Source organism: Macrobrachium nipponense, chromosome 2 (assembly GCF_015104395.2).
Source record: "Macrobrachium nipponense isolate FS-2020 chromosome 2, ASM1510439v2, whole genome shotgun sequence".
Lineage (NCBI taxonomy): Eukaryota > Metazoa > Arthropoda > Malacostraca > Decapoda > Palaemonidae > Macrobrachium > Macrobrachium nipponense.
The window spans coordinates 117906975-117919428 of NC_087201.1; the positions used below are offsets into that span (position 1 = coordinate 117906975).

A 12454-nucleotide genomic window follows, 5' to 3' on the forward strand; every position below is an offset into this window, starting at 1 on the left:
GCAGAGTGATTCACTGGCCATTAGGTGTTTGACTGACGGTAATTTTCCAATGTTTTGACCTTCATGTCAGGGGAATTAATTACTCTTCCCTTTCCTTTCATGTAAACGCAGCCTTTTACGTAGTTCATGAATTATTCATTTAATGTACAGCATTTTTGTTTACTTTGAGAAAGATTGAAATTGCTTTTAGAACATCATCCACACAGATTGCCACCAGATAATTATTGTAAAGAATTTGGAAGTCAGTTTAATTCTAAATGTTGGTCTTCAAAAACTAATTGGTCTGATTAACATCATTAACGCACCTGCGCCTTTTCATGACATAGAAGTCAAGACCTGAATAGGAGTGACTCAAAAGAAAACTCCATTTAGATTTATCATAAAATCTTTAGTTTTATAAATCGAAAGCACCTTTGAGTAATATTTCTGCTGATTAAATTAGCCGTATATTCAGGAAGACTTTCAATTAGGTAGAGTTTTTAGAGACTAGATGTTCTTTACAAAATCGGTGCCACGTTAACGATTGGGGCTCTTTATTAAATTAGTCTCCACTCGTCAAACTTGAATCGTTAGTTCCTTTTATGTTTTTGTTGTCAACTTTTCTCTAAGAAATTGTGGACCTGCTCAGTTTTTACAATATTAGAAACAGCCCAGTCTGGAATGAATCATTCTTAAAATTTGGATTCACTCATTCAGCAAACTGAGGACAGGAAGCCTTCTGTGACAGAGCAGGTCAGTCGAGGAGAGTGATTATTATTATTATTATTATTATTATTATTATTATTATTATTATTATTATTATTATTATTATTATTATTATTATTATTATTATTATTATTATTATTATTATTATTATTATTATTATTATTATTATTCAGGAGATGAACCCTATTCACATGGAACAAGCCCACAAAGACCACTGACTTTTAAATTTAAGCTTCCAAAGATTATGATGATGTTCATTCACAAGAAGTAACAGATGGCAATGAAAAACACAGAAAGAGGATATCGGTTATTAGAAAAACAGATAACTTAACAAAGTGATAAATAAATACAAATGTAAGTAAATTATTGAAATACAAGTTGGAACTGTATTAGAGTAATAATGCACTGCATGTTAGCTTAATCTTCTTAAGTCCCAGTTGGACGATATCCTCTGGGAGGCTGTTCCACTGTCCAACAGCGTGAGGAATAAAATTTTTGTTTGTATGGTGTTTTTACGTTGCATGGAACCAGTGGTTATTTAGCAACGGGACCAACGGCTTTACGTGACTTCCGAACCACGTCGAGATTGAACTTCTGGAAGGCTGTTCCACTGTCCAACAGCGTGAGGAATTAAGGGCACTGGACCAAAGAGGTTCGACAGCGAGGCTCATTTACTACATATACTTGCTGCTGTTCAGGAAATCTGGTTGTTCTCAGCAGGAAAAAGGGATCATGGATCAACTGTGAACATTAAACATTTCTCTTTGAAATACAGTTTGTGAAAAAGTGACAAGCAGGAAACCATTCGTCGATGATCCAAGTCATAGCTGCTAATAGGAAAACAGAAACCTACCACCACAAACCACACTGTCTAAAAGAGACCAATCTCTGGCAGAAGCAGACATCCACAACAGAGAACAGATTTCTCGTAAAGGGAGCAAAAATGACCCAAACAAGGTTACATTAATTTTACTACTGTTATAAGTATATAAGGCTTCACCTAACTTCCGTGCAGGATTTGGTGAAAGTTTCATTAGATGTTTCTGAAAAGTATGTGAGTCGAAGGTTATATCTAGAATAGCTAAAACTTCAGACTCATTCAGTAATGTCTCATCCACCTGAAGGGGAGGATGGGGTGGAAAATTATACGAGATCTGCTAATCAATAATGTTTTCGTTTTACTGGAGTTCGGCCTCATACGCCAACGTGTACACCATTCTTTGATCCGACCCATGTCCCGACAGAGGCCGGGGGCAGCTTCATTTCTCATAAGTGGAGACTTTACTACACTCACAAGTGTTCCATCATCGAATTATTGGACAATCTTGTTTTCCAGGCCAACAATCATATCATTTGTACATACTCAAAATAACTGAACCAAAAACAACAACCTGTGGAACTCCAAACACAGTAAGTCTTGGTTCACTAAAGATCTCATCAACAGCAAATCACTGCTGCCTACCTCTAAGGAAATCTTGAAGTTATCCTAAAACATATCAACAAAGCCAAAGATTCTGAAATGCATAAATAAGTGCCTTGTGATTTACTAAATCGAAAGCAGCACTAAAATCTATTTGAACTACTCTACACTCAAAACTCTTCTTTATTCAGGTTCTCTTGCATATGGCAAGTCAAGTCCAAAGGAGTATCGCAGGGACCTAACTGCTCCCTATATGCATATTGACTATCAGCCAATAATCCTTTGGATTATACATCCTTACATTTGCTTAAAAATATGTTTTTTCAGGAACTTTGGAGAGGACGGGGAGAATAGAAATTAGACTTTAGTTTTTGCAGTCTGCAGATATGCCACTCCTTGGATCAGGCTCTGTGTTTGGAAAAACAAAAGGAGGAAACCATTAGGACCTTCTCCATCCCAACTACCAAGACTATCCAGAATTTTCTCAATATCCCAAGAGCGAAATGCAAATTTTGTAAGAACAGGTTCAGGATGACAAGTATCAAGGAGAGAGTCAAATATCCTCAGCTGACTGCTTGGCTCCAAAGCCTCTATGAAGCAGTTCAGCCTTAGGCGAGACTGACCCAAAGATAGACGATGCCAATTTGGTCCACCACACATGAGGCAGAGTAATTCCTTCAAGTTTCCTCTTCAAAGAATTATTGCAATTTCTCTCGGCTGTATTGGGTTCTATTCACAGCACAGCGAAACTCAACAAAAATAGTGTCATTTACATTTGAACGATTTTGTCTTCATAAATTGAATTTGGTCTGTTTGTTATGCTAAGCACGTCTACATGTATTTTCAAACCATGGCTGGTCATTTGAGCTGTACTTGATGACCTTTATAGAGACATACCTTATTAAAATATTCAACAACATTTTATGTCAAGATCTAGTATAGCATCTGAAATATTAAGAGCCTCAAAAGGTTCTATAAAGCGATCCTAATTGACTCTAGATTTCGACCAGACCTTTTTTCCAGTGGTGGCCATAGGAATATACTGATTAACAACCAGCATGTCCATCTCGAAGGCGCAAACTCAGAAGTTACACAGAACTCAAGAGTTGATCTGCAAAATTTGAATTTAGTTACTCGCTCTGCTTTTTGCATTTCAGTCTACAAAAATACTGAGAGAAGCTCTTGAATCCTTTGGCAGAGTTATACTAAAACTTTCCAAGTGATAATCAAAGAATAGTTGATATTTGGATTGCGGTAAAGATCAAATACCTATGTAAACATTTTAGAACTGAATAAAAATTTCCAAACAAAACACTTCATGGCATCTACACTCCAAACATTTCTGACAATAAATAGGTCGTCCAGACGTAGTTATACAGCCATACCTTGCACATTTGGGATGGTACAATGATGAATGAGTCTCAGATAAAAACATTAAATTGTAGGTATGAGTACAACTCTTGAGATCAAGAAACTTTGACTTTGAGCTCCGAATATTTAAGTAAAGTACGATGCAATTTTTCTTACTGTAATGAGTTACAGGTCCATGGTTCAGTTCAATGTCGTCTGAACGAATTCAAGTTAACAAAATAAAATCAGTAGCAACACTAATAATAGACTCATAACAGTAACATCGTAAAAATTAAATAGACTCATAATGACAGTAACATTGTAAACATTAACAGAACAATAAGCAACTATACTATCAACAATAGCATTTACATTATTTCCAAAAACTGTTGAAAGTATAAATAAACGAGACTACGTCATTAAAAAAAAGTGCCAGAAACAATGGGTCGCCAGGGTGAGCCGGCACACCTGGTAAGGCCAATAAGAAATCCACCAGGTTTGCTTTGAAGGAAAAGATTTGGTAAAGACAAATGAACTTTCCTGATAATTAACCAAGCAACTTTTGCTTTCTCGTCTGCCTATCCTACACACCTTTCTAAGAAACAGGACAGTGATGACCTTAATTAATTACGTTAGAAAATGTTACCTGTCAGTTGAAACACTTCGTCTGTGAGGAGACAGTAGTCAGTATGGCAGCTGTAGAAAAGAGGTCTCTTCTACAGAGAAAATGATGTGAGAAATGAATTAGGGCAACTAGCCATGGGAATTGTCCTTGGGGCATTGCAATGGATGAGGGGAACATAAGATTAGGGCACTGCTATCGATGAAGGGAAAATGAGAATAAGGAACTGTCCTTAGGGCATTGCTGTGGATGAGGAGAACAAAAGAATAGGAGCTGAAGATTAAAACCAATGTCATAAGTTTAGAAAAGAAGAACGGATATAAAGACTGAATACTGATCAAGAAAATTCGTATATTACAGCACCTTAACAGGACACTTATTTGATTATATAGTAATCATTTTGAAGTGAATTATTTATGTCCTCAATGTCATTGGAATCAATTAAGACCTTTGGAATCATAAATTAAAATTTTAGCCTTATTTAGCTTAAGAGCTTGTTCATCTATTTTGAAATACTGTCACTCCAAGTTAACTGCCAAAAGAACTATGGGTAAACTGTCGCAGGTGGCTCCAAGGAAGTAGCAAATAACGGCAAAGGCAATGGTGAACACACGAGGAGTATGAGATTTGAAGGCACTTGGAGACCAATTGATATTAATTCCGTAACGGGATGGGCTTCATACAGTCAATATTGGTATAACAAAAGGAACGATATCTGTTTTCTTTGTTAATAAAGTGTTTGCCTTTAAAATTAACCCTCATTAAGGGGTGACGTCCATCAGGTAGAAAAATGAAATCACAATAAAGGGAAAAAGTTGAAAAATCGGAAAGGAGCAGATCATTCAGTAACAAGCTGATCCAACACTTAATAGATGAAAAACAATGTCCAAAAGTCAAGAACGTAAACTTTACTAGAATTTCGCAAAAATTCACAACAACCGGCTCACAGAATGTCTGAGATGGTGCAAAGGTTGCCGGATAATTTAAACACAGCTTGACCTATGCCTTCCTCTTCATAAACATCAGTTTTACAGGGAAGAAAGCTTCCAAGTGTTGCCGGAGGGTCAGCGCTGCAGTCCTCATAACTACACTAACTAATCAATTACACAGAAGGGCAGAGGGAAACAGTGTGCAAAGATAGAGAAACTTTTACTATCATACAATCAATGGGTTTAACAACAAACAAGTGGCCATTTCACACTGAACACGAGAACAAAATCTCATTCTTGCAGTTAGTGTAGAATCTGCGACACAATATCACCAAACGAGGGATAAAAATGGATAAACTTCAGGAAAATAACACTGGAATAGAAATTAGGTTTGGCAACTTGCAAGAAGGAACATCGGTCAAAATAATTCTTAGTCCAGAGGGAGGAAAGGTTTTTGTTGTTCTACCCTTCGATGAGGTATTTCTCCCTCTGATAAATAATCTCACGGAACAACCACTTGGATTTTTCTCTGAATGAGCACACTTGGTACAATCCAACAACAGCGAAGTTGCAAAGGTGGAGTAGGATGTCAGCTTGAAGCTGTTAGTAAAACAAGCACAAAGATGTAGATATAAAGAAAAAAATACCACATCGTCTTCAGAATCATATAGGATGTAAAGAGACTCGTTTCCTTTCCTATGCTTAACGGAAAGTATGCATCAATTCCCTTAGGAAGACAACATAATTTAATCAATAAAGAATGCCAGCTTCAAAACTGCTATGTAGACAGAAATATATATACATTTAAATCAATGAAAAATAATCGAAAGAAACGTGGAGTCTGGACCTAGAACTCGGGAGAGAGAGAGAGAGAGAGAGCCTAATTAGAATGCTTTAATGAACCCGACCCGAGGGACGGGTCGGTTTCTGTAGTGATGGGGTGACCCAAGGGTGACCCATCTATCTGCCTCTTTAAAACGGCCAGGAGCGTCCACCATAAGGCAGTTCAACGGAACTTAGCAGAAGGTAAGGACTTTCACTTACTTACTTCTGGTAATGTTATGAATTCGGAACTTTTCAAGGTTTTTACGGTCGTTATTTTTGTATGTTTGGACGACATGAAAATGTGTACCCGTGAATTCAGTTGCTGAAGGAACATATGAAGATGTATCCAATAGCAGGTTGGGGTCTCCACAATTCGGGTCTTGCAATATGCCTTTGACATGTAGCAATTATTCCTCAAAGTTTAAGGATATCGATACTATATTAATAATAGATAACTATGATTTCATCCCAGTTTCATGAGTCCGAATGATTTCCTCTTGGCATGGAAGAAATCTAAAGACTAGGAGATTGCGATATACATAGAACCAAAAAAAAGATAAACAAAAATTACTTCAGCTTTAGCGCAGCGTCATTTGTTGCGATCAAGCAATAAGCATCAATTTCCGTCTTTAAATCTAGTTAAATTCAGTCACGCTAATCATCTGCCGTTAACCGGGGGCAACATGACATTCAACTTGGATGAACATGAAAGAAATGAAAGCGTATAGGAAACTATTTTTTTTTTATGGGCTTTGAAAGTATCCCGTTTATACTTTTATGAATACCGCAATTGCTGTTCCTGCTGTTGTTTTTCCAGTCATAATACATGTCCGATAATCTTTGCTATTTAGGAATATCCAACATTTATAGAATTCCGTTTTTGTGTTGTTCACCGTTTAATCTGTTCCTTCCTTTCGTGAAGAAAAACCTCACCATGTCGAAGTGGCTTCCTCTAGCTTCACTCCTGCTGCTGCTCCTCCTCGTATGGACGGAGACAGTGGCTCCAGCCCAAGTGGATCTCGACAGAGTGGCCGCCATGGAAGAGATAGAAAGACAAGGTGCAGCAGGAAACGCCACCGTGCTGAACTGGCTTAACTGGATTAACACCGGGCTTAACATCCTTGATGTTAAATCTTGTGATGACAGGGGTTGTTCGGCTCGTGGTGGAACGTGTGGATACGTCAACTATTTGAAAAAATGCTCATTGAAGACCATGACTTTGTGCTCTGGATTATGCACCTGCTGCGTCCGTGAGTAATATATATCCAAATGTTTTTAGTTACTTTCTGTTTCCCTTATAGTTATATTTGCAATCATTGTTCACAAAGAAACAGATATGCATATTGCTCTTAAATGTTATATACACAAAGCACCCGTCAGTAAGTCAACACATAATGACTGAATGTCACTCCAGTCCAGTTCTGCCTTGATTAGATATGTATGAAAACAAATCAAGCTGTTTTATCCTTTTCAATAAAAAGCAAAATAATTTCAATGTAATAAACCTTTTACCATAGAACACTATAGGGAGCAATATTTGGTCAGATGTATAATTTACAGGGACATTTTGTGATTAGTTTTAATTTTTACGATGAATCTACATAATATAATATTTACACACACACACACACACACACCACACACACACACACACACACACACACATATATATATATATATATATATATATATATATATATAGTATAAATACTGTGCAGTACAATGCAATTTCAATACTAATAGGGATCAAATAAACTTTTGTTATTTATTTTCATGCAAATCGTATAAAAAACTGAAAATGCTTCAACCTAAATATGATTTGACCTCAAGCCAAAGCTTTAATTTATTGTGGATGATCACTGATGTTCTTTTATTAACACGTCAATGTTTTTAAAACATAATTCTCTCAAACAGACCTTTTCTCTTAAATTCACTGGCTTCATCATTTCCATTCCAGCATAAGCTCCCGCGGGAGACGGCCGGGCCAGCATCCACAACTTTTCGAGGACGACGAATTTGGACTAACGAACGGACGACTCCATTTCGGGGACACTCAGAAGTCGTATTGAGGCACAGTTTGCTCAACAAAAACTGTCCTCGAAGGACGAAAACACTCGAAGCTATTTCCTGAAGAGCGACTTCTTGAGTTACCTCAGTGGCAGAAAATGAAATTAGTAACACACTAAATTTCATTTTGGCACCGCTTGTAAAACCAAAAAGGCAGTCACTAGATCATTTGTGACTGAGAGGGAGAGTTGGAATTGCTTCGGAAGAATCTGAAGACAATGATTCACAACGAACTGTTGTCAAGACCAGGAAGTGTTTTTGAGTGTTCCCCCAAAGTACATAAAACTTTACTACCATTATATTTTTTCGTTTTTTGTTTTTTGTTTGTTTGTTTACTGCTGTCTTTATCAACATTGCATTAGTTCCTTACACAAAGGCAATTCTGCCCACAGAATCCAATCATTGTATTGACAGTAGTCGACAAATCTGTGAGAACCCGGCTACAGCAATTTCCCCTTGAATCTGAAAATTTAACGACTTTTTGCTTGTGACAAAATGGAAGATTTTCTGGGGAGGGAACCGGTTGGAGATGGAAGCCGATTCCATGGAATTGGTTGTCCTACATTTCACTGGTCTTCAAACACGGTTGCTGTTCGATTTCATCAGATTTTGCACAAATTAGAGCACCGCTCTGTGTGTGTGTGTGTGAGTGTGTATGCTGTTTTAGGGGGATTAGTTGCTGATCACTGTACAACACTAAAAGGCAATAAAAACAGAAGCTTTTATTTTTTACTCATAAAGTTCCCTTATATAACGAGAAAATAAAATTGAAATAGATACATAACAACAACAAACTACAGAATAATTGTTAACTAACAGTACCTTGCAAAACAAAGAAAAAAACTTTGTGACATTTTCTTTAACATAACATTGTGAAAATTACACACACAAAAAATCCTTATAAAAAATACAGTGAGGAACAAGATCACATTTGCTAAATACTTTTAAAGAAACTACAACTGCGAATCAGAGGGGAGCTGTTCCACAATAGAGAGAGAGAGAAAGCGAGAAGAATAAGGGCATAAACATAACTTTGACCAGACTACATTTAGTTAAAATTGAAAACACGTCGTGAAAAGTACAGCGAATCACTTTTATATTTCAAATTTGAACAGTTATTTTAACACACCCCCATGTAAAGATACTAGGCCACTTCCCACCGCATATAGATATATATATATATATATATATATATATATATATATATATATATTATATATATATATATATATATACTGTGACATTGAAGTTCTTTGTCATGAATAAGCATTTATATAATTTGTAACATATAATGATTTTGTCAATAATAATAAGAATAGTAATTATATATTCAAAATACATTGTTTATAGACAATTATTATCTTTTGATAATGAATTTTAAAGCAAGGTTTTATTTTGTTATTGAATTTTAAATTTTTATTTTGGAAACAAGCTCATATTTTTTACATTTTGAAATTTTCTAACATCTTCAAACTTTATGTGAACTTTATCATCAAGCGGAAGAGATATATGAAATAAAATAACTAAAAACTTGATAAACAAGAAATTTGATTTAATTATGAATATTACAACATTGTAATAATCATATTCGCAAATCTTGCGTTCACTCCTATTTCAGAACAGTTTTGGATATTGTCTAGAATTTAAAAAAAAATGTAATGACAGGTTCTATGACAAATAATAAAATGCTCACTGAAGGGTACAACATATCTTCACCGTAAGAAAAATCAAATAAGCTTTTCATTAGTCCCATTAATGCAAATGAAAGTATCAGAAGCCATTACTTTTATTTTCTACTATTATCAAAGACAAGGAAGCTTTTTTTTCTTTTCTTTTTGCATACATATTTAAATATTCACAACATCAATAAGAATGTGGTTATCTTTATTTTCGATAACATAGAGTAATGTAGATCACCCTACTCCAAGTCATTTAATACCCTATACACTTGTCGGGCTCGTAGTCCAAGTTATGAAATTAAGAGTTCCTGTTGGTAGTACCGTGAGCAGTGCCCTGAAACATTTCACTTCCATTAAAAAAGAAAAAAAAATACAATTTGATGCCTAGCTTACAGGCTATAAAATGTAGTGGCTGAGACGTGTTTAAGAACTTGAATTCCCGCGGGGTGAACGTAATTTTGTTGTTTTTAGGTAAGCAGAAAGCTAAACGCCAAAGTCCCCTACAGAGAAACATCCCTGTGAAGAAAGATAAAGTCAGAAGCAAAGATCAAGATAGATACAAATAAACTATATAACAAAGAAAGGAGAAAAATAAAAACCAAATAAGGTGTGAAATGAGACTCCTTTGCATTTGCAAAATGTTTAGCTTTTGAATTTCCAGTGATTCCACTATATAATTAGGAGGATCATTCCATAATTTGGTCGTACCAGGAACAAAAATTTTTGCATCAATGTGATTATGAACATAAGAAGGGGAAGAAGAAAAAGACTATTGGAATTAACTAGGTATATATTACTACTTGGTACACAGCAATGTCTGGTAAATATTGATATAAAAGATGATAAGAATTACGAAAAAATTATAAGGTATGCACACGGAGCTGAACGAATAACAGCGCTAGATAACATTAAGATCTGTGTTAAATATAACGGAACTCTAAGTTTCTGTTCAAGTTTAGATAGGAACAGGGAGGCAATATTCAAGACATGGAAAAAGAAGAATTAAAATATTTGTCAATGATAGACATTTCTTAATATGCCATTTTTTGCTTTTCAGTAACTGAAGCAACGGCCAGACATAGGTATATATTAGAAATATTTCTGAAAAATTAAATTGCAAGCGGAAACAATTAACACACGCCAATAAAAGATTTCGGTGGGAATGGCTCTAGTTACGTATTTCTATCAAGTAGCCCATTTTTCGAACACTTCTATGATGAACATCACACATAATACTGAAGCATTTCTGTTAATTTCTTTGATTTTCTTAGTAGAGTAGAACTAAAACATTATAATAAGCTCATGAGTAATTCACATTCGAAAAATGATAAAAAGGAAACAAATTCTTTTCAACCAAGCAATAACCGCTCTAATCTATGCTACCTTAGAGATAAGCACTCTGTTAATTGTGGAATGTCGTACACAGTTCAATTTTTGCAAATTTGCGTCCATTGGCTGGCCAAGTACATGAAAACCCAAAAATTTACAATGGGCATATCCGGTAACACTAACCCAAAATTTCTTCTTCTTCTCTTTTTAACAGTATTAAAGTTATCGTATTACTTTGAAATTATTTCATTAATTGGACTCCGCCAACAAGAAGTCTAGCTTCTTACTCATGGTGGATTTAGGGAAAGGGGGCGGGGCGAGCAGCCCATGGCTTAGGGCCTCGCGCCCCTCTATGTCTATGGCCCCGCGCCTGAGAGGACCTGGCACCTCAGCAAAAAACAGTTAATAATAATGATTAAATACATATTAAAATTAAATAATAATAGCAGTATTTAGTTAAAATTCTTACTGTGGCCAATTTGCAATTAATAGAATATTGTTGAGAAAGTAAAATTACTTATCACCACATTTGCCGCAAAAGTCAGTCTAAAAAGCGCTCAATTTAAAAAAATTAGGAGAAGCTTAGTTTTAGGATCAGTTATCTGGTTGTGAGAAAAATTTTTGAGAGGTCTGTGGGAGAACAACTTAACATCCCAGGCGTGCAGATTAGTGGAATCCAAACTGCAAACACCAAAGTATGGTTAGCAATATGATTTGTATACCCATGAGGTGAACAACATAAAGTATTGCATAGCATGGCAGTGCCATCTCTGGCTGGCAGCCATCGAGAGGTGCTAAATTAGAAAATAAATCCAGGAAACCTAACTACCACCCCCACCCCCGCGGCTGTAAGGGACCTCTTTGCTTGCCCATTGATGAGAGGGCCCCTTGAGTTCGCCGGCTTAGGGCCCCTCACGAATTTTAAATGCGCCCCTGTTCTCGCTAATCAACTTCCAAGAGAGCTTTCAAGAACATTACTTTACATTCTTAATTTTTTTCGGATAACCTAAAGGTAATTTTCAGCGAATTTGGTTAATCAAATATAAATGAAGAATTAATATGTGACATACCCATATACATCATCATTCAATTATGATAAATCAGATGGTGAATACAACCTCCTGTGTGCGTTCAATCCTATTCTATATACTAATAACGTTTAGCAACATAAAATAAAAAGAATAAATGGATTTTGTGTAATCCAGACAAGCCTTATCAACGATTGGGTGACATTTAAATAGCAAGCGATACTTGCCACGAATCCGGTCCGTACCGTTCTCCGTATTGGCTCCAGACTCGGAGGATCTTTCGCGCTTGCTACGAGAATTAGGGAAACAAAACATCTCGGGACGACTGCTGTCTTGTCGAGACTTAAGCCAGTGGTTGCTGTTTACTTTGTTACTGCAGTTGAGTTATTCTCTTGTCGGTGTAATGGATATTAATTTATGAAATAAAAACAAAAAAGAAATAAAAAATTTAGCGACGAACTAAGGTATGAACTAGCCTATGGCTTTTCAAGTTGTTACTA

The 12454-nt window shown here is 35.9% G+C and overlaps 1 long non-coding RNA gene across 2 annotated transcripts; it reads left to right on the forward strand.

Annotated features, from left to right (window-relative positions):
* The first annotated feature begins 5927 nt into the window (after positions 1-5927).
* On the forward strand, positions 5928-8641 carry LOC135220939 (uncharacterized). Of its 2 annotated transcripts, none has more exons than XR_010315828.1 (3): positions 5928-6052; positions 6774-7101; positions 7809-8641. It is a non-coding gene; the product is annotated as an uncharacterized LOC135220939 (long non-coding RNA). The 2 variants fall into 2 exon arrangements; XR_010315830.1 differs by lacking the exon at positions 5928-6052 and adding an exon at positions 6184-6207.
* The last annotated feature ends 3813 nt before the right edge of the window (positions 8642-12454 follow it).